This window comes from Ambystoma mexicanum, unplaced genomic scaffold (assembly GCF_040938575.1).
Source record: "Ambystoma mexicanum isolate Mex_15411 unplaced genomic scaffold, UKY_AmexF1_1 Mex_scaf10, whole genome shotgun sequence".
Taxonomy (NCBI): Eukaryota; Metazoa; Chordata; class Amphibia; order Caudata; family Ambystomatidae; genus Ambystoma; species Ambystoma mexicanum.
This window is the reverse complement of record NW_027182325.1, coordinates 1,069,024-1,085,000: the sequence shown is the minus strand read 5'-3', so window position 1 is coordinate 1,085,000 and position 15,977 is coordinate 1,069,024. Positions and strand designations below refer to the sequence as shown.

Below are 15,977 nucleotides of genomic sequence, written 5' to 3'. Positions count from 1 at the left end.
AAAACGGGATACAATTATTTTGGAAACATACCAAATTTGAAAAATAATTGAGAAGTTGCGCAATTACTAATCATGGAGCACAAAAAAGCCTACAGCACCTGGTATTCCCAGGCAGTCTCCCATCCAGGTACTAACTAGGCCTGACCCTGCTTAGCTTCCGAGATCGGGCACATTCAGTGTGGTGTGGCCGTAGGCTCTGGGCCTAGTGAGTTTTGTACTTTTAAGCATCTAGTCGGCTAGACCTTGCAGTTTTGAAAGGCAATTGTGAAATGGCTCACTTCCTGAACTTGGAGCACAAAAAAGCCTACAGCACCTGGTATTCCCAGGTGGTCTCCCATCCAGGTACTAACGAGGCCCGACACTGCTTAGCTTCCGAGATCAAACGAGATTGGGCGCATTCAGTGTGGTGTGGCCGTAGGCTCTGGTTCTTGTGAGTTTTGTACTTTTAAGCATCTAGTCGGCTAGACCTTGCAGTTTTGAAAGGCAATTGAGAAATGGCTCACTTCCTGAACTTGGAGTACAAAAAAGCCTACAGCACCTGGTATTCCCAGGCGGTCTTCCATCCACGTACTAACTAGGCCCGACACTGCTTAGCTTCTGAGATCAGACGAGATCAGGCACATTCAGTGTGGTGTGGCCGTAGGCTCTGGGCCTAGTGAGTTTTGTACTTTTAAGCATCTAGTCGGCTAGACCTTGCAGTTTTAAAAGGCAATTGAGAAAGGGCTCACTTCCTGAACTTGGAGCACAAAAAAGCCTACAGCACCTGGTATTCCCAGGCGGTCTCCCATCCAGGTACTAACTAGGCCTGACACTGCTTAACTTCCGAGATCAGGTGCATTCAGTGTGGTGTGGCCGTAGGCTCTAGGAATGCTAAGAATATTACTCTTATGCATTTGCATTTAGTAAGCTAAGCCATGCAGCCACTTGCAACATGATACCACGCTCATCGCTCGATCAGCGCTCGATCAGGCGAGATATATAAGACTGGTGGGCCCATTCAGGACTCCTATGTCTGGTAGGATAACTTTAATTCATCCATCCTGTGTCTGTTGCAGGGAGGTGGAGAGAACAATCAACACAATAATGGTTTTCTTTCATGCCTCTTGAAGGACTCAATATTCTCTGTACTGCATTACATGTGAAAGTTGATTTATTACCCATGAACACACTACCTGTATGCTAATTCTATGTAAAAAGGTAGCTCCAGCCCTCATGATGTTGTCCAACATTTCCGCTATAAAACGGGATACAATTATTTTGGAAACATACCAAATTTGAAAAATAATTGAGAAGTTGCGCAATTACTAATCATGGAGCACAAAAAAAGCCTACAGCACCTGGTATTCCCAGGCAGTCTCCCATCCAGGTACTAACTAGGCCTGACCCTGCTTAGCTTCCGAGATCGGGCACATTCAGTGTGGTGTGGCCGTAGGCTCTGGGCCTAGTGAGTTTTGTACTTTTAAGCATCTAGTCGGCTAGACCTTGCAGTTTTAAAAGGCAATTGAGAAAGGGCTCACTTCCTGAACTTGGAGCACAAAAAAGCCTACAGCACCTGGTATTCCCAGGCGGTCTCCCATCCAGGTACTAACTAGGCCTGACACTGCTTAACTTCCGAGATCAGACGAGATCGGGTGCATTCAGTGTGGTGTGGCCGTAGGCTCTAGGAATGCTAAGAATATTACTCTTATGCATTTGCATTTAGTAAGCTAAGCCATGCAGCCACTTGCAACATGATACCACGCTCATCGCTCGATCAGGCTCGATCAGGCGAGATATATAAGACTGGTGGGCCCATTCAGGACTCCTATGTCTGGTAGGATAACTTTAATTCATCCATCCTGTGTCTGTTGCAGGGAGGTGGAGAGAACAATCAACACAATAATGGTTTTCTTTCATGCCTCTTGAAGGACTCAATATTCTCTGTACTGCATTACATGTGAAAGTCGATTTATTACCCATGAACACACTGCCTGTATGCTAATTCTATGTAAAAAGGTAGCTCCAGCCCTCATGATGTTGTCCAACATTTCCGCTATAAAACGGGATACAATTATTTTGGAAACATACCAAATTTGAAAAATAATTGAGAAGTTGCGCAATTACTAATCATGGAGCACAAAAAAGCCTACAGCACCTGGTATTCCCAGGCAGTCTCCCATCCAGGTACTAACTAGGCCTGACCCTGCTTAGCTTCCGAGATCGGGCACATTCAGTGTGGTGTGGCCGTAGGCTCTGGGCCTAGTGAGTTTTGTACTTTTAAGCATCTAGTCGGCTAGACCTTGCAGTTTTGAAAGGCAATTGTGAAATGGCTCACTTCCTGAACTTGGAGCACAAAAAAGCCTACAGCACCTGGTATTCCCAGGTGGTCTCCCATCCAGGTACTAACTAGGCCCGACACTGCTTAGCTTCCGAGATCAGACGAGATCGGGCGCAATCAGTGTGGTGTGGCCGTAGGCTCTGGGCCTAGTGAGTTTTGTACTTTTAAGCATCTAGTCAGCTAGACCTTGCAGTTTTGAAAGGCAATTGAGAAATGGCTCACTTCCTGAACTTGGAGCACAAAAAAGCCTACAGCACCTGGTATTCCCAGGCGGTCTCCCATCCAGGTACTAACGAGGCCCGACACTGCTTAGCTTCCGAGATCAGACGAGATCGGGCGCAATCAGTGTGGTGTGGCCGTAGGCTCTGGGCCTAGTGAGTTTTGTACTTTTAAGCATCTAGTCAGCTAGACCTTGCAATTTTGAAAGGCAATTGAGAAATGGCTCACTTCCTGAACTTGGAGCACAAAAAAGCCTACAGCACCTGGTATTCCCAGGCGGTCTCCCATCCAGGTACTAACGAGGCCCGACACTGCTTAGCTTCCGAGATCAGACGAGATCGGGCGCATTCAGTGTGGTGTGGCCGTAGGCTCTGGTTCTTGTGAGTTTTGTACTTTTAAGCATCTAGTCGGCTAGACCTTGCAGTTTTGAAAGGCAATTGAGAAATGGCTCACTTCCTGAACTTGGAGTACAAAAAAGCCTACAGCACCTGGTATTCCCAGGCGGTCTTCCATCCAGGTACTAACTAGGCCCGACACTGCTTAGCTTCTGAGATCAGACGAGATCAGGCACATTCAGTGTGGTGTGGCCGTAGGCTCTGGGCCTAGTGAGTTTTGTACTTTTAAGCATCTAGTCGGCTAGACCTTGCAGTTTTAAAAGGCAATTGAGAAAGGGCTCACTTCCTGAACTTGGAGCACAAAAAAGCCTACAGCACCTGGTATTCCCAGGCGGTCTCCCATCCAGGTACTAACTAGGCCTGACACTGCTTAACTTCCGAGATCAGTCGAGATCGGGTGCATTCAGTGTGGTGTGGCCGTAGGCTCTAGGAATGCTAAGAATATTACTCTTATGCATTTGCATTTAGTAAGCTAAGCCATGCAGCCACTTGCAACATGATACCACGCTCATCGCTCGATCAGGCTCGATCAGGCGAGATATATAAGACTGGTGGGCCCATTCAGGACTCCTATGTCTGGTAGGATAACTTTAATTCATCCATCCTGTGTCTGTTGCAGGGAGGTGGAGAGAACAATCAACACAATAATGGTTTTCTTTCATGCCTCTTGAAGGACTCAATATTCTCTGTACTGCATTACATGTGAAAGTTGATTTATTACCCATGAACACACTACCTGTATGCTAATTCTATGTAAAAAGGTAGCTCCAGCCCTCATGATGTTGTCCAACATTTCCGCTATAAAACGGGATACAATTATTTTGGAAACATACCAAATTTGAAAAATAATTGAGAAGTTGCGCAATTACTAATCATGGAGCACAAAAAAAGCCTACAGCACCTGGTATTCCCAGGCAGTCTCCCATCCAGGTACTAACTAGGCCCGACCCTGCTTAGCTTCCGAGATCGGGCGCATTCAGTGTGGTGTGGCCGTAGGCTCTGGGCCTAGTGAGTTTGTACTTTTAAGCATCTAGTCGGCTAGACCTTGCAGTTTTGAAAGGGAATTGTGAAATGGCTCACTTCCTGAACTTGGAGCACAAAAAAGCCTACAGCACCTGGTATTCCCAGGTGGTCTCCCATCCAGGTACTAACTAGGCCCGACACTGCTTAGCTTCCGAGATCAGACGAGATCGGGCGCATTCAGTGTGGTGTGGCCGTAGGCTCTGGGCCTAGTGAGTTTTGTACTTTTAAGCATCTAGTCGGCTAGACCTTGCAGTTTTGAAAGGCAATTGAGAAATGGCTCACTTCCTGAACTTGGAGTACAAAAAAGCCTACAGCACCTGGTATTCCCAGGAGGTCTCCCATCCAGGTACTAACTAGGCCCGACACTGCTTAGCTTCTGAGATCAGACGAGATCAGGCGCATTCAGTGTGGTGTGGCCGTAGGCTCTGGGCCTAGTGAGTGTTGTACTTTTAAGCATCTAGTCGGCTAGACCTTGCAGTTTTAAAAGGCAATTGAGAAAGGGCTCACTTCCTGAACTTGGAGCACAAAAAAGCCTACAGCACCTGGTATTCCCAGGCGGTCTCCCATCCAGGTACTAACTAGGCCTGACACTGCTTAACTTCCGAGATCAGACGAGATCGGGTGCATTCAGTGTGGTGTGGCCGTAGGCTCTAGGAATGCTAAGAATATTACTCTTATGCATTTGCATTTAGTAAGCTAAGCCATGCAGCCACTTGCAACATGATACCACGCTCATCGCTCGATCAGGCTCGATCAGGCGAGATATATAAGACTGGTGGGCCCATTCAGGACTCCTATGTCTGGTAGGATAACTTTAATTCATCCATCCTGTGTCTGTTGCAGGGAGGTGGAGAGAACAATCAACACAATAATGGTTTTCTTTCATGCCTCTTGAAGGACTCAATATTCTCTGTACTGCATTACATGTGAAAGTCGATTTATTACCCATGAACACACTACCTGTATGCTAATTCTATGTAAAAAGGTAGCTCCAGCCCTCATGATGTTGTCCAACATTTCCGCTATAAAACGGGATACAATTATTTTGGAAACATACCAAATTTGAAAAATAATTGAGAAGTTGCGCAATTACTAATCATGGAGCACAAAAAAGCCTACAGCACCTGGTATTCCCAGGCAGTCTCCCATCCAGGTACTAACTAGGCCTGACCCTGCTTAGCTTCCGAGATCGGGCACATTCAGTGTGGTGTGGCCGTAGGCTCTGGGCCTAGTGAGTTTTGTACTTTTAAGCATCTAGTCGGCTAGACCTTGCAGTTTTGAAAGGCAATTGTGAAATGGCTCACTTCCTGAACTTGGAGCACAAAAAAGCCTACAGCACCTGGTATTCCCAGGTGGTCTCCCATCCAGGTACTAACTAGGCCCGACACTGCTTAGCTTCCGAGATCAGACGAGATCGGGCGCAATCAGTGTGGTGTGGCCGTAGGCTCTGGGCCTAGTGAGTTTTGTACTTTTAAGCATCTAGTCAGCTAGACCTTGCAGTTTTGAAAGGCAATTGAGAAATGGCTCACTTCCTGAACTTGGAGCACAAAAAAGCCTACAGCACCTGGTATTCCCAGGCGGTCTCCCATCCAGGTACTAACGAGGCCCGACACTGCTTAGCTTCCGAGATCAGACGAGATCGGGCGCATTCAGTGTGGTGTGGCCGTAGGCTCTGGTTCTTGTGAGTTTTGTACTTTTAAGCATCTAGTCGGCTAGACCTTGCAGTTTTGAAAGGCAATTGAGAAATGGCTCACTTCCTGAACTTGGAGTACAAAAAAGCCTACAGCACCTGGTATTCCCAGGCGGTCTTCCATCCAGGTACTAACTAGGCCCGACACTGCTTAGCTTCTGAGATCAGACGAGATCAGGCACATTCAGTGTGGTGTGGCCGTAGGCTCTGGGCCTAGTGAGTTTTGTACTTTTAAGCATCTAGTCGGCTAGACCTTGCAGTTTTAAAAGGCAATTGAGAAAGGGCTCACTTCCTGAACTTGGAGCACAAAAAAGCCTACAGCACCTGGTATTCCCAGGCGGTCTCCCATCCAGGTACTAACTAGGCCTGACACTGCTTAACTTCCGAGATCAGTCGAGATCGGGTGCATTCAGTGTGGTGTGGCCGTAGGCTCTAGGAATGCTAAGAATATTACTCTTATGCATTTGCATTTAGTAAGCTAAGCCATGCAGCCACTTGCAACATGATACCACGCTCATCGCTCGATCAGCGCTCGATCAGGCGAGATATATAAGACTGGTGGGCCCATTCAGGACTCCTATGTCTGGTAGGATAACTTTAATTCATCCATCCTGTGTCTGTTGCAGGGAGGTGGAGAGAACAATCAACACAATAATGGTTTTCTTTCATGCCTCTTGAAGGACTCAATATTCTCTGTACTGCATTACATGTGAAAGTTGATTTATTACCCATGAACACACTACCTGTATGCTAATTCTATGTAAAAAGGTAGCTCCAGCCCTCATGATGTTGTCCAACATTTCCGCTATAAAACGGGATACAATTATTTTGGAAACATACCAAATTTGAAAAATAATTGAGAAGTTGCGCAATTACTAATCATGGAGCACAAAAAAAGCCTACAGCACCTGGTATTCCCAGGCAGTCTCCCATCCAGGTACTAACTAGGCCCGACCCTGCTTAGCTTCCGAGATCGGGCGCATTCAGTGTGGTGTGGCCGTAGGCTCTGGGCCTAGTGAGTTTGTACTTTTAAGCATCTAGTCGGCTAGACCTTGCAGTTTTGAAAGGCAATTGTGAAATGGCTCACTTCCTGAACTTGGAGCACAAAAAAAGCCTACAGCACCTGGTATTCCCAGGTGGTCTCCCATCCAGGTACTAACTAGGCCCGACACTGCTTAGCTTCCGAGATCAGACGAGATCGGGCGCATTCAGTGTGGTGTGGCCGTAGGCTCTGGGCCTAGTGAGTTTTGTACTTTTAAGCATCTAGTCGGCTAGACCTTGCAGTTTTGAAAGGCAATTGAGAAATGGCTCACTTCCTGAACTTGGAGTACAAAAAAGCCTACAGCACCTGGTATTCCCAGGCGGTCTCCCATCCAGGTACTAACTAGGCCCGACACTGCTTAGCTTCTGAGATCAGACGAGATCAGGCGCATTCAGTGTGGTGTGGCCGTAGGCTCTGGGCCTAGTGAGTGTTGTACTTTTAAGCATCTAGTCGGCTAGACCTTGCAGTTTTAAAAGGCAATTGAGAAAGGGCTCACTTCCTGAACTTGGAGCACAAAAAAGCCTACAGCACCTGGTATTCCCAGGCGGTCTCCCATCCAGGTACTAACTAGGCCTGACACTGCTTAACTTCCGAGATCAGACGAGATCGGGTGCATTCAGTGTGGTGTGGCCATAGGCTCTAGGAATGCTAAGAATATTACTCTTATGCATTTGCATTTAGTAAGCTAAGCCATGCAGCCACTTGCAACATGATACCACGCTCATCGCTCGATCAGGCTCGATCAGGCGAGATATATAAGACTGGTGGGCCCATTCAGGACTCCTATGTCTGGTAGGATAACTTTAATTCATCCATCCTGTGTCTGTTGCAGGGAGGTGGAGAGAACAATCAACACAATAATGGTTTTCTTTCATGCCTCTTGAAGGACTCAATATTCTCTGTACTGCATTACATGTGAAAGTCGATTTATTACCCATGAACACACTGCCTGTATGCTAATTCTATGTAAAAAGGTAGCTCCAGCCCTCATGATGTTGTCCAACATTTCCGCTATAAAACGGGATACAATTATTTTGGAAACATACCAAATTTGAAAAATAATTGAGAAGTTGCGCAATTACTAATCATGGAGCACAAAAAAGCCTACAGCACCTGGTATTCCCAGGCAGTCTCCCATCCAGGTACTAACTAGGCCTGACCCTGCTTAGCTTCCGAGATCGGGCACATTCAGTGTGGTGTGGCCGTAGGCTCTGGGCCTAGTGAGTTTTGTACTTTTAAGCATCTAGTCGGCTAGACCTTGCAGTTTTGAAAGGCAATTGTGAAATGGCTCACTTCCTGAACTTGGAGCACAAAAAAGCCTACAGCACCTGGTATTCCCAGGTGGTCTCCCATCCAGGTACTAACGAGGCCCGACACTGCTTAGCTTCCGAGATCAGACGAGATTGGGCGGATTCAGTGTGGTGTGGCCGTAGGCTCTGGTTCTTGTGAGTTTTGTACTTTTAAGCATCTAGTCGGCTAGACCTTGCAGTTTTGAAAGGCAATTGAGAAATGGCTCACTTCCTGAACTTGGAGTACAAAAAAGCCTACAGCACCTGGTATTCCCAGGCGGTCTTCCATCCACGTACTAACTAGGCCCGACACTGCTTAGCTTCTGAGATCAGACGAGATCAGGCACATTCAGTGTGGTGTGGCCGTAGGCTCTGGGCCTAGTGAGTTTTGTACTTTTAAGCATCTAGTCGGCTAGACCTTGCAGTTTTAAAAGGCAATTGAGAAAGGGCTCACTTCCTGAACTTGGAGCACAAAAAAGCCTACAGCACCTGGTATTCCCAGGCGGTCTCCCATCCAGGTACTAACTAGGCCTGACACTGCTTAACTTCCGAGATCAGACGAGATCGGGTGCATTCAGTGTGGTGTGGCCGTAGGCTCTAGGAATGCTAAGAATATTACTCTTATGCATTTGCATTTAGTAAGCTAAGCCATGCAGCCACTTGCAACATGATACCACGCTCATCGCTCGATCAGGCTCGATCAGGCGAGATATATAAGACTGGTGGGCCCATTCAGGACTCCTATGTCTGGTAGGATAACTTTAATTCATCCATCCTGTGTCTGTTGCAGGGAGGTGGAGAGAACAATCAACACAATAATGGTTTTCTTTCATGCCTCTTGAAGGACTCATTATTCTCTGTACTGCATTACATGTGAAAGTCGATTTATTACCCATGAACACACTGCCTGTATGCTAATTCTATGTAAAAAGGTAGCTCCAGCCCTCATGATGTTGTCCAACATTTCCGCTATAAAACGGGATACAATTATTTTGGAAACATACCAAATTTGAAAAATAATTGAGAAGTTGCGCAATTACTAATCATGGAGCACAAAAAAGCCTACAGCACCTGGTATTCCCAGGCAGTCTCCCATCCAGGTACTAACTAGGCCTGACCCTGCTTAGCTTCCGAGATCGGGCACATTCAGTGTGGTGTGGCCGTAGGCTCTGGGCCTAGTGAGTTTTGTACTTTTAAGCATCTAGTCGGCTAGACCTTGCAGTTTTGAAAGGCAATTGTGAAATGGCTCACTTCCTGAACTTGGAGCACAAAAAAGCCTACAGCACCTGGTATTCCCAGGTGGTCTCCCATCCAGGTACTAACTAGGCCCGACACTGCTTAGCTTCCGAGATCAGACGAGATCGGGCGCAATCAGTGTGGTGTGGCCGTAGGCTCTGGACCTAGTGAGTTTTGTACTTTTAAGCATCTAGTCAGCTAGACCTTGCAGTTTTGAAAGGCAATTGAGAAATGGCTCACTTCCTGAACTTGGAGCACAAAAAAGCCTACAGCACCTGGTATTCCCAGGCGGTCTCCCATCCAGGTACTAACGAGGCCCGACACTGCTTAGCTTCCGAGATCAGACGAGATCGGGCGCAATCAGTGTGGTGTGGCCGTAGGCTCTGGGCCTAGTGAGTTTTGTACTTTTAAGCATCTAGTCAGCTAGACCTTGCAATTTTGAAAGGCAATTGAGAAATGGCTCACTTCCTGAACTTGGAGCACAAAAAAGCCTACAGCACCTGGTATTCCCAGGCGGTCTCCCATCCAGGTACTAACGAGGCCCGACACTGCTTAGCTTCCGAGATCAGACGAGATCGGGCGCATTCAGTGTGGTGTGGCCGTAGGCTCTGGTTCTTGTGAGTTTTGTACTTTTAAGCATCTAGTCGGCTAGACCTTGCAGTTTTGAAAGGCAATTGAGAAATGGCTCACTTCCTGAACTTGGAGTACAAAAAAGCCTACAGCACCTGGTATTCCCAGGCGGTCTTCCATCCAGGTACTAACTAGGCCCGACACTGCTTAGCTTCTGAGATCAGACGAGATCAGGCACATTCAGTGTGGTGTGGCCGTAGGCTCTGGGCCTAGTGAGTTTTGTACTTTTAAGCATCTAGTCGGCTAGACCTTGCAGTTTTAAAAGGCAATTGAGAAAGGGCTCACTTCCTGAACTTGGAGCACAAAAAAGCCTACAGCACCTGGTATTCCCAGGCGGTCTCCCATCCAGGTACTAACTAGGCCTGACACTGCTTAACTTCCGAGATCAGTCGAGATCGGGTGCATTCAGTGTGGTGTGGCCGTAGGCTCTAGGAATGCTAAGAATATTACTCTTATGCATTTGCATTTAGTAAGCTAAGCCATGCAGCCACTTGCAACATGATACCACGCTCATCGCTCGATCAGGCTCGATCAGGCGAGATATATAAGACTGGTGGGCCCATTCAGGACTCCTATGTCTGGTAGGATAACTTTAATTCATCCATCCTGTGTCTGTTGCAGGGAGGTGGAGAGAACAATCAACACAATAATGGTTTTCTTTCATGCCTCTTGAAGGACTCAATATTCTCTGTACTGCATTACATGTGAAAGTTGATTTATTACCCATGAACACACTACCTGTATGCTAATTCTATGTAAAAAGGTAGCTCCAGCCCTCATGATGTTGTCCAACATTTCCGCTATAAAACGGGATACAATTATTTTGGAAACATACCAAATTTGAAAAATAATTGAGAAGTTGCGCAATTACTAATCATGGAGCACAAAAAAAGCCTACAGCACCTGGTATTCCCAGGCAGTCTCCCATCCAGGTACTAACTAGGCCCGACCCTGCTTAGCTTCCGAGATCGGGCGCATTCAGTGTGGTGTGGCCGTAGGCTCTGGGCCTAGTGAGTTTGTACTTTTAAGCATCTAGTCGGCTAGACCTTGCAGTTTTGAAAGGCAATTGTGAAATGGCTCACTTCCTGAACTTGGAGCACAAAAAAGCCTACAGCACCTGGTATTCCCAGGTGGTCTCCCATCCAGGTACTAACTAGGCCTGACACTGCTTAGCTTCCGAGATCAGACGAGATCGGGCGCATTCAGTGTGGTGTGGCCGTAGGCTCTGGGCCTAGTGAGTTTTGTACTTTTAAGCATCTAGTCGGCTAGACCTTGCAGTTTTGAAAGGCAATTGAGAAATGGCTCACTTCCTGAACTTGGAGTACAAAAAAGCCTACAGCACCTGGTATTCCCAGGCGGTCTCCCATCCAGGTACTAACTAGGCCCGACACTGCTTAGCTTCTGAGATCAGACGAGATCAGGCGCATTCAGTGTGGTGTGGCCGTAGGCTCTGGGCCTAGTGAGTGTTGTACTTTTAAGCATCTAGTCGGCTAGACCTTGCAGTTTTAAAAGGCAATTGAGAAAGGGCTCACTTCCTGAACTTGGAGCACAAAAAAGCCTACAGCACCTGGTATTCCCAGGCGGTCTCCCATCCAGGTACTAACTAGGCCTGACACTGCTTAACTTCCGAGATCAGACGAGATCGGGTGCATTCAGTGTGGTGTGGCCGTAGGCTCTAGGAATGCTAAGAATATTACTCTTATGCATTTGCATTTAGTAAGCTAAGCCATGCAGCCACTTGCAACATGATACCACGCTCATCGCTCGATCAGGCTCGATCAGGCGAGATATATAAGACTGGTGGGCCCATTCAGGACTCCTATGTCTGGTAGGATAACTTTAATTCATCCATCCTGTGTCTGTTGCAGGGAGGTGGAGAGAACAATCAACACAATAATGGTTTTCTTTCATGCCTCTTGAAGGACTCAATATTCTCTGTACTGCATTACATGTGAAAGTCGATTTATTACCCATGAACACACTACCTGTATGCTAATTCTATGTAAAAAGGTAGCTCCAGCCCTCATGATGTTGTCCAACATTTCCGCTATAAAACGGGATACAATTATTTTGGAAACATACCAAATTTGAAAAATAATTGAGAAGTTGCGCAATTACTAATCATGGAGCACAAAAAAGCCTACAGCACCTGGTATTCCCAGGCAGTCTCCCATCCAGGTACTAACTAGGCCTGACCCTGCTTAGCTTCCGAGATCGGGCACATTCAGTGTGGTGTGGCCGTAGGCTCTGGGCCTAGTGAGTTTTGTACTTTTAAGCATCTAGTCGGCTAGACCTTGCAGTTTTGAAAGGCAATTGTGAAATGGCTCACTTCCTGAACTTGGAGCACAAAAAAGCCTACAGCACCTGGTATTCCCAGGTGGTCTCCCATCCAGGTACTAACTAGGCCCGACACTGCTTAGCTTCCGAGATCAGACGAGATCGGGCGCAATCAGTGTGGTGTGGCCGTAGGCTCTGGGCCTAGTGAGTTTTGTACTTTTAAGCATCTAGTCAGCTAGACCTTGCAGTTTTGAAAGGCAATTGAGAAATGGCTCACTTCCTGAACTTGGAGCACAAAAAAGCCTACAGCACCTGGTATTCCCAGGCGGTCTCCCATCCAGGTACTAACGAGGCCCGACACTGCTTAGCTTCCGAGATCAGACGAGATCGGGCGCAATCAGTGTGGTGTGGCCTTAGGCTCTGGGCCTAGTGAGTTTTGTACTTTTAAGCATCTAGTCAGCTAGACCTTGCAATTTTGAAAGGCAATTGAGAAATGGCTCACTTCCTGAACTTGGAGCACAAAAAAGCCTACAGCACCTGGTATTCCCAGGCGGTCTCCCATCCAGGTACTAACGAGGCCCGACACTGCTTAGCTTCCGAGATCAGACGAGATCAGGCGCATTCAGTGTGGTGTGGCCGTAGGCTCTGGTTCTTGTGAGTTTTGTACTTTTAAGCATCTAGTCGGCTAGACCTTGCAGTTTTGAAAGGCAATTGAGAAATGGCTCACTTCCTGAACTTGGAGTACAAAAAAGCCTACAGCACCTGGTATTCCCAGGCGGTCTTCCATCCAGGTACTAACTAGGCCCGACACTGCTTAGCTTCTGAGATCAGACGAGATCAGGCACATTCAGTGTGGTGTGGCCGTAGGCTCTGGGCCTAGTGAGTTTTGTACTTTTAAGCATCTAGTCGGCTAGACCTTGCAGTTTTAAAAGGCAATTGAGAAAGGGCTCACTTCCTGAACTTGGAGCACAAAAAAGCCTACAGCACCTGGTATTCCCAGGCGGTCTCCCATCCAGGTACTAACTAGGCCTGACACTGCTTAACTTCCGAGATCAGTCGAGATCGGGTGCATTCAGTGTGGTGTGGCCGTAGGCTCTAGGAATGCTAAGAATATTACTCTTATGCATTTGCATTTAGTAAGCTAAGCCATGCAGCCACTTGCAACATGATACCACGCTCATCGCTCGATCAGCGCTCGATCAGGCGAGATATATAAGACTGGTGGGCCCATTCAGGACTCCTATGTCTGGTAGGATAACTTTAATTCATCCATCCTGTGTCTGTTGCAGGGAGGTGGAGAGAACAATCAACACAATAATGGTTTTCTTTCATGCCTCTTGAAGGACTCAATATTCTCTGTACTGCATTACATGTGAAAGTTGATTTATTACCCATGAACACACTACCTGTATGCTAATTCTATGTAAAAAGGTAGCTCCAGCCCTCATGATGTTGTCCAACATTTCCGCTATAAAACGGGATACAATTATTTTGGAAACATACCAAATTTGAAAAATAATTGAGAAGTTGCGCAATTACTAATCATGGAGCACAAAAAAAGCCTACAGCACCTGGTATTCCCAGGCAGTCTCCCATCCAGGTACTAACTAGGCCCGACCCTGCTTAGCTTCCGAGATCGGGCGCATTCAGTGTGGTGTGGCCGTAGGCTCTGGGCCTAGTGAGTTTGTACTTTTAAGCATCTAGTCGGCTAGACCTTGCAGTTTTGAAAAGCAATTGTGAAATGGCTCACTTCCTGAACTTGGAGCACAAAAAAGCCTACAGCACCTGGTATTCCCAGGTGGTCTCCCATCCAGGTACTAACTAGGCCCGACACTGCTTAGCTTCCGAGATCAGACGAGATCGGGCGCATTCAGTGTGGTGTGGCCGTAGGCTCTGGGCCTAGTGAGTTTTGTACTTTTAAGCATCTAGTCGGCTAGACCTTGCAGTTTTGAAAGGCAATTGAGAAATGGCTCACTTCCTGAACTTGGAGTACAAAAAAGCCTACAGCACCTGGTATTCCCAGGCGGTCTCCCATCCAGGTACTAACTAGGCCCGACACTGCTTAGCTTCTGAGATCAGACGAGATCAGGCGCATTCAGTGTGGTGTGGCCGTAGGCTCTGGGCCTAGTGAGTGTTGTACTTTTAAGCATCTAGTCGGCTAGACCTTGCAGTTTTAAAAGGCAATTGAGAAAGGGCTCACTTCCTGAACTTGGAGCACAAAAAAGCCTACAGCACCTGGTATTCCCAGGCGGTCTCCCATCCAGGTACTAACTAGGCCTGACACTGCTTAACTTCCGAGATCAGACGAGATCGGGTGCATTCTGTGTGGTGTGGCCGTAGGCTCTAGGAATGCTAAGAATATTACTCTTATGCATTTGCATTTAGTAAGCTAAGCCATGCAGCCACTTGCAACATGATACCACGCTCATCGCTCGATCAGGCTCGATCAGGCGAGATATATAAGACTGGTGGGCCCATTCAGGACTCCTATGTCTGGTAGGATAACTTTAATTCATCCATCCTGTGTCTGTTGCAGGGAGGTGGAGAGAACAATCAACACAATAATGGTTTTCTTTCATGCCTCTTGAAGGACTCAATATTCTCTGTACTGCATTACATGTGAAAGTCGATTTATTACCCATGAACACACTACCTGTATGCTAATTCTATGTAAAAAGGTAGCTCCAGCCCTCATGATGTTGTCCAACATTTCCGCTATAAAACGGGATACAATTATTTTGGAAACATACCAAATTTGAAAAATAATTGAGAAGTTGCGCAATTACTAATCATGGAGCACAAAAAAGCCTACAGCACCTGGTATTCCCAGGCAGTCTCCCATCCAGGTACTAACTAGGCCTGACCCTGCTTAGCTTCCGAGATCGGGCACATTCAGTGTGGTGTGGCCGTAGGATCTGGGCCTAGTGAGTTTTGTACTTTTAAGCATCTAGTCGGCTAGACCTTGCAGTTTTGAAAGGCAATTGTGAAATGGCTCACTTCCTGAACTTGGAGCACAAAAAAGCCTACAGCACCTGGTATTCCCAGGTGGTCTCCCATCCAGGTACTAACTAGGCCCGACACTGCTTAGCTTCCGAGATCAGACGAGATCGGGCGCAATCAGTGTGGTGTGGCCGTAGGCTCTGGGCCTAGTGAGTTTTGTACTTTTAAGCATCTAGTCAGCTAGACCTTGCAGTTTTGAAAGGCAATTGAGAAATGGCTCACTTCCTGAACTTGGAGCACAAAAAAGCCTACAGCACCGGGTATTCCCAGGCGGTCTCCCATCCAGGTACTAACGAGGCCCGACACTGCTTAGCTTCCGAGATCAGACGAGATCGGGCGCATTCAGTGTGGTGTGGCCGTAGGCTCTGGTTCTTGTGAGTTTTGTACTTTTAAGCATCTAGTCGGCTAGACCTTGCAGTTTTGAAAGGCAATTGAGAAATGGCTCACTTCCTGAACTTGGAGTACAAAAAAGCCTACAGCACCTGGTATTCCCAGGCGGTCTTCCATCCAGGTACTAACTAGGCCCGACACTGCTTAGCTTCTGAGATCAGACGAGATCAGGCACATTCAGTGTGGTGTGGCCGTAGGCTCTGGGCCTAGTGAGTTTTGTACTTTTAAGCATCTAGTCGGCTAGACCTTGCAGTTTTAAAAGGCAATTGAGAAAGGGCTCACTTCCTGAACTTGGAGCACAAAAAAGCCTACAGCACCTGGTATTCCCAGGCGGTCTCCCATCCAGGTACTAACTAGGCCTGACACTGCTTAACTTCCGAGATCAGTCGAGATCGGGTGCATTCAGTGTGGTGTGGCCGTAGGCTCTAGGAATGCTAAGAATATTACTCTTATGCATTTGCATTTAGTA

The 15,977-nt window shown here is 47.1% G+C and overlaps 41 non-coding genes and 13 pseudogenes across 41 annotated transcripts; all 54 read right to left on the bottom strand.

The window, feature by feature from the left end:
* Positions 1 to 86: 86 nt before the first annotated feature.
* On the bottom strand, positions 87 to 195 carry LOC138546121 (5S ribosomal RNA; annotated as a pseudogene).
* A 106-nt stretch (positions 196 to 301) lies between these two features.
* Positions 302 to 420, bottom strand: LOC138541794 (5S ribosomal RNA). The gene has a single exon (XR_011289790.1). It is a non-coding gene; the product is annotated as a 5S ribosomal RNA (ribosomal RNA).
* A 106-nt stretch (positions 421 to 526) lies between these two features.
* On the bottom strand, positions 527 to 645 carry LOC138541900 (5S ribosomal RNA). Its single transcript, XR_011289893.1, has one exon. It is a non-coding gene; the product is annotated as a 5S ribosomal RNA (ribosomal RNA).
* Positions 646 to 751: 106 nt separating this feature from the next.
* On the bottom strand, positions 752 to 860 carry LOC138543002 (5S ribosomal RNA; annotated as a pseudogene).
* Positions 861 to 1,325: 465 nt separating this feature from the next.
* LOC138546118 (5S ribosomal RNA) lies at positions 1,326 to 1,434 on the bottom strand (annotated as a pseudogene).
* A 106-nt stretch (positions 1,435 to 1,540) lies between these two features.
* On the bottom strand, positions 1,541 to 1,659 carry LOC138548864 (5S ribosomal RNA). The gene has a single exon (XR_011292658.1). It is a non-coding gene; the product is annotated as a 5S ribosomal RNA (ribosomal RNA).
* A 463-nt stretch (positions 1,660 to 2,122) lies between these two features.
* On the bottom strand, positions 2,123 to 2,231 carry LOC138546117 (5S ribosomal RNA; annotated as a pseudogene).
* A 106-nt stretch (positions 2,232 to 2,337) lies between these two features.
* LOC138547641 (5S ribosomal RNA) lies at positions 2,338 to 2,456 on the bottom strand. Its single transcript, XR_011291473.1, has one exon. It is a non-coding gene; the product is annotated as a 5S ribosomal RNA (ribosomal RNA).
* A 106-nt stretch (positions 2,457 to 2,562) lies between these two features.
* Positions 2,563 to 2,681, bottom strand: LOC138536943 (5S ribosomal RNA). The gene has a single exon (XR_011285099.1). It is a non-coding gene; the product is annotated as a 5S ribosomal RNA (ribosomal RNA).
* A 106-nt stretch (positions 2,682 to 2,787) lies between these two features.
* On the bottom strand, positions 2,788 to 2,906 carry LOC138549953 (5S ribosomal RNA). The gene has a single exon (XR_011293721.1). It is a non-coding gene; the product is annotated as a 5S ribosomal RNA (ribosomal RNA).
* A 106-nt stretch (positions 2,907 to 3,012) lies between these two features.
* LOC138539614 (5S ribosomal RNA) lies at positions 3,013 to 3,131 on the bottom strand. The gene has a single exon (XR_011287678.1). It is a non-coding gene; the product is annotated as a 5S ribosomal RNA (ribosomal RNA).
* Positions 3,132 to 3,237: 106 nt separating this feature from the next.
* LOC138538402 (5S ribosomal RNA) lies at positions 3,238 to 3,356 on the bottom strand. Its single transcript, XR_011286503.1, has one exon. It is a non-coding gene; the product is annotated as a 5S ribosomal RNA (ribosomal RNA).
* Positions 3,357 to 3,820: 464 nt separating this feature from the next.
* LOC138543388 (5S ribosomal RNA) lies at positions 3,821 to 3,929 on the bottom strand (annotated as a pseudogene).
* A 105-nt stretch (positions 3,930 to 4,034) lies between these two features.
* LOC138547947 (5S ribosomal RNA) lies at positions 4,035 to 4,153 on the bottom strand. Its single transcript, XR_011291770.1, has one exon. It is a non-coding gene; the product is annotated as a 5S ribosomal RNA (ribosomal RNA).
* Positions 4,154 to 4,259: 106 nt separating this feature from the next.
* On the bottom strand, positions 4,260 to 4,378 carry LOC138537221 (5S ribosomal RNA). The gene has a single exon (XR_011285363.1). It is a non-coding gene; the product is annotated as a 5S ribosomal RNA (ribosomal RNA).
* A 106-nt stretch (positions 4,379 to 4,484) lies between these two features.
* Positions 4,485 to 4,603, bottom strand: LOC138548863 (5S ribosomal RNA). Its single transcript, XR_011292657.1, has one exon. It is a non-coding gene; the product is annotated as a 5S ribosomal RNA (ribosomal RNA).
* A 463-nt stretch (positions 4,604 to 5,066) lies between these two features.
* On the bottom strand, positions 5,067 to 5,175 carry LOC138546116 (5S ribosomal RNA; annotated as a pseudogene).
* Positions 5,176 to 5,281: 106 nt separating this feature from the next.
* On the bottom strand, positions 5,282 to 5,400 carry LOC138547640 (5S ribosomal RNA). Its single transcript, XR_011291472.1, has one exon. It is a non-coding gene; the product is annotated as a 5S ribosomal RNA (ribosomal RNA).
* A 106-nt stretch (positions 5,401 to 5,506) lies between these two features.
* On the bottom strand, positions 5,507 to 5,625 carry LOC138549951 (5S ribosomal RNA). The gene has a single exon (XR_011293719.1). It is a non-coding gene; the product is annotated as a 5S ribosomal RNA (ribosomal RNA).
* Positions 5,626 to 5,731: 106 nt separating this feature from the next.
* Positions 5,732 to 5,850, bottom strand: LOC138539612 (5S ribosomal RNA). Its single transcript, XR_011287676.1, has one exon. It is a non-coding gene; the product is annotated as a 5S ribosomal RNA (ribosomal RNA).
* Positions 5,851 to 5,956: 106 nt separating this feature from the next.
* LOC138538401 (5S ribosomal RNA) lies at positions 5,957 to 6,075 on the bottom strand. Its single transcript, XR_011286502.1, has one exon. It is a non-coding gene; the product is annotated as a 5S ribosomal RNA (ribosomal RNA).
* A 465-nt stretch (positions 6,076 to 6,540) lies between these two features.
* On the bottom strand, positions 6,541 to 6,649 carry LOC138543387 (5S ribosomal RNA; annotated as a pseudogene).
* Positions 6,650 to 6,755: 106 nt separating this feature from the next.
* LOC138547935 (5S ribosomal RNA) lies at positions 6,756 to 6,874 on the bottom strand. Its single transcript, XR_011291759.1, has one exon. It is a non-coding gene; the product is annotated as a 5S ribosomal RNA (ribosomal RNA).
* Positions 6,875 to 6,980: 106 nt separating this feature from the next.
* Positions 6,981 to 7,099, bottom strand: LOC138540249 (5S ribosomal RNA). The gene has a single exon (XR_011288304.1). It is a non-coding gene; the product is annotated as a 5S ribosomal RNA (ribosomal RNA).
* Positions 7,100 to 7,205: 106 nt separating this feature from the next.
* LOC138550943 (5S ribosomal RNA) lies at positions 7,206 to 7,324 on the bottom strand. Its single transcript, XR_011294684.1, has one exon. It is a non-coding gene; the product is annotated as a 5S ribosomal RNA (ribosomal RNA).
* A 463-nt stretch (positions 7,325 to 7,787) lies between these two features.
* Positions 7,788 to 7,896, bottom strand: LOC138546115 (5S ribosomal RNA; annotated as a pseudogene).
* Positions 7,897 to 8,002: 106 nt separating this feature from the next.
* On the bottom strand, positions 8,003 to 8,121 carry LOC138542276 (5S ribosomal RNA). Its single transcript, XR_011290263.1, has one exon. It is a non-coding gene; the product is annotated as a 5S ribosomal RNA (ribosomal RNA).
* Positions 8,122 to 8,227: 106 nt separating this feature from the next.
* LOC138541899 (5S ribosomal RNA) lies at positions 8,228 to 8,346 on the bottom strand. Its single transcript, XR_011289892.1, has one exon. It is a non-coding gene; the product is annotated as a 5S ribosomal RNA (ribosomal RNA).
* A 106-nt stretch (positions 8,347 to 8,452) lies between these two features.
* LOC138548862 (5S ribosomal RNA) lies at positions 8,453 to 8,571 on the bottom strand. The gene has a single exon (XR_011292656.1). It is a non-coding gene; the product is annotated as a 5S ribosomal RNA (ribosomal RNA).
* Positions 8,572 to 9,034: 463 nt separating this feature from the next.
* LOC138546114 (5S ribosomal RNA) lies at positions 9,035 to 9,143 on the bottom strand (annotated as a pseudogene).
* A 106-nt stretch (positions 9,144 to 9,249) lies between these two features.
* LOC138547639 (5S ribosomal RNA) lies at positions 9,250 to 9,368 on the bottom strand. Its single transcript, XR_011291471.1, has one exon. It is a non-coding gene; the product is annotated as a 5S ribosomal RNA (ribosomal RNA).
* A 106-nt stretch (positions 9,369 to 9,474) lies between these two features.
* Positions 9,475 to 9,593, bottom strand: LOC138536942 (5S ribosomal RNA). Its single transcript, XR_011285098.1, has one exon. It is a non-coding gene; the product is annotated as a 5S ribosomal RNA (ribosomal RNA).
* A 106-nt stretch (positions 9,594 to 9,699) lies between these two features.
* Positions 9,700 to 9,818, bottom strand: LOC138549950 (5S ribosomal RNA). Its single transcript, XR_011293718.1, has one exon. It is a non-coding gene; the product is annotated as a 5S ribosomal RNA (ribosomal RNA).
* Positions 9,819 to 9,924: 106 nt separating this feature from the next.
* LOC138539611 (5S ribosomal RNA) lies at positions 9,925 to 10,043 on the bottom strand. The gene has a single exon (XR_011287675.1). It is a non-coding gene; the product is annotated as a 5S ribosomal RNA (ribosomal RNA).
* Positions 10,044 to 10,149: 106 nt separating this feature from the next.
* LOC138538400 (5S ribosomal RNA) lies at positions 10,150 to 10,268 on the bottom strand. The gene has a single exon (XR_011286501.1). It is a non-coding gene; the product is annotated as a 5S ribosomal RNA (ribosomal RNA).
* Positions 10,269 to 10,732: 464 nt separating this feature from the next.
* Positions 10,733 to 10,841, bottom strand: LOC138543386 (5S ribosomal RNA; annotated as a pseudogene).
* Positions 10,842 to 10,946: 105 nt separating this feature from the next.
* On the bottom strand, positions 10,947 to 11,065 carry LOC138537148 (5S ribosomal RNA). The gene has a single exon (XR_011285294.1). It is a non-coding gene; the product is annotated as a 5S ribosomal RNA (ribosomal RNA).
* Positions 11,066 to 11,171: 106 nt separating this feature from the next.
* On the bottom strand, positions 11,172 to 11,290 carry LOC138540237 (5S ribosomal RNA). Its single transcript, XR_011288292.1, has one exon. It is a non-coding gene; the product is annotated as a 5S ribosomal RNA (ribosomal RNA).
* Positions 11,291 to 11,396: 106 nt separating this feature from the next.
* On the bottom strand, positions 11,397 to 11,515 carry LOC138548861 (5S ribosomal RNA). Its single transcript, XR_011292655.1, has one exon. It is a non-coding gene; the product is annotated as a 5S ribosomal RNA (ribosomal RNA).
* Positions 11,516 to 11,978: 463 nt separating this feature from the next.
* Positions 11,979 to 12,087, bottom strand: LOC138546112 (5S ribosomal RNA; annotated as a pseudogene).
* Positions 12,088 to 12,193: 106 nt separating this feature from the next.
* LOC138547638 (5S ribosomal RNA) lies at positions 12,194 to 12,312 on the bottom strand. The gene has a single exon (XR_011291470.1). It is a non-coding gene; the product is annotated as a 5S ribosomal RNA (ribosomal RNA).
* Positions 12,313 to 12,418: 106 nt separating this feature from the next.
* LOC138542105 (5S ribosomal RNA) lies at positions 12,419 to 12,537 on the bottom strand. Its single transcript, XR_011290093.1, has one exon. It is a non-coding gene; the product is annotated as a 5S ribosomal RNA (ribosomal RNA).
* A 106-nt stretch (positions 12,538 to 12,643) lies between these two features.
* LOC138537849 (5S ribosomal RNA) lies at positions 12,644 to 12,762 on the bottom strand. The gene has a single exon (XR_011285970.1). It is a non-coding gene; the product is annotated as a 5S ribosomal RNA (ribosomal RNA).
* Positions 12,763 to 12,868: 106 nt separating this feature from the next.
* LOC138539610 (5S ribosomal RNA) lies at positions 12,869 to 12,987 on the bottom strand. The gene has a single exon (XR_011287674.1). It is a non-coding gene; the product is annotated as a 5S ribosomal RNA (ribosomal RNA).
* Positions 12,988 to 13,093: 106 nt separating this feature from the next.
* On the bottom strand, positions 13,094 to 13,212 carry LOC138538399 (5S ribosomal RNA). The gene has a single exon (XR_011286500.1). It is a non-coding gene; the product is annotated as a 5S ribosomal RNA (ribosomal RNA).
* A 465-nt stretch (positions 13,213 to 13,677) lies between these two features.
* LOC138543385 (5S ribosomal RNA) lies at positions 13,678 to 13,786 on the bottom strand (annotated as a pseudogene).
* A 105-nt stretch (positions 13,787 to 13,891) lies between these two features.
* On the bottom strand, positions 13,892 to 14,010 carry LOC138547924 (5S ribosomal RNA). Its single transcript, XR_011291748.1, has one exon. It is a non-coding gene; the product is annotated as a 5S ribosomal RNA (ribosomal RNA).
* A 106-nt stretch (positions 14,011 to 14,116) lies between these two features.
* LOC138540226 (5S ribosomal RNA) lies at positions 14,117 to 14,235 on the bottom strand. The gene has a single exon (XR_011288281.1). It is a non-coding gene; the product is annotated as a 5S ribosomal RNA (ribosomal RNA).
* Positions 14,236 to 14,341: 106 nt separating this feature from the next.
* On the bottom strand, positions 14,342 to 14,460 carry LOC138537979 (5S ribosomal RNA). Its single transcript, XR_011286096.1, has one exon. It is a non-coding gene; the product is annotated as a 5S ribosomal RNA (ribosomal RNA).
* Positions 14,461 to 14,923: 463 nt separating this feature from the next.
* Positions 14,924 to 15,032, bottom strand: LOC138546995 (5S ribosomal RNA; annotated as a pseudogene).
* A 106-nt stretch (positions 15,033 to 15,138) lies between these two features.
* On the bottom strand, positions 15,139 to 15,257 carry LOC138547636 (5S ribosomal RNA). Its single transcript, XR_011291468.1, has one exon. It is a non-coding gene; the product is annotated as a 5S ribosomal RNA (ribosomal RNA).
* A 106-nt stretch (positions 15,258 to 15,363) lies between these two features.
* On the bottom strand, positions 15,364 to 15,482 carry LOC138551235 (5S ribosomal RNA). The gene has a single exon (XR_011294963.1). It is a non-coding gene; the product is annotated as a 5S ribosomal RNA (ribosomal RNA).
* Positions 15,483 to 15,588: 106 nt separating this feature from the next.
* On the bottom strand, positions 15,589 to 15,707 carry LOC138539609 (5S ribosomal RNA). Its single transcript, XR_011287673.1, has one exon. It is a non-coding gene; the product is annotated as a 5S ribosomal RNA (ribosomal RNA).
* A 106-nt stretch (positions 15,708 to 15,813) lies between these two features.
* LOC138538397 (5S ribosomal RNA) lies at positions 15,814 to 15,932 on the bottom strand. Its single transcript, XR_011286499.1, has one exon. It is a non-coding gene; the product is annotated as a 5S ribosomal RNA (ribosomal RNA).
* Between the last annotated feature and the right edge of the window lie 45 nt (positions 15,933 to 15,977).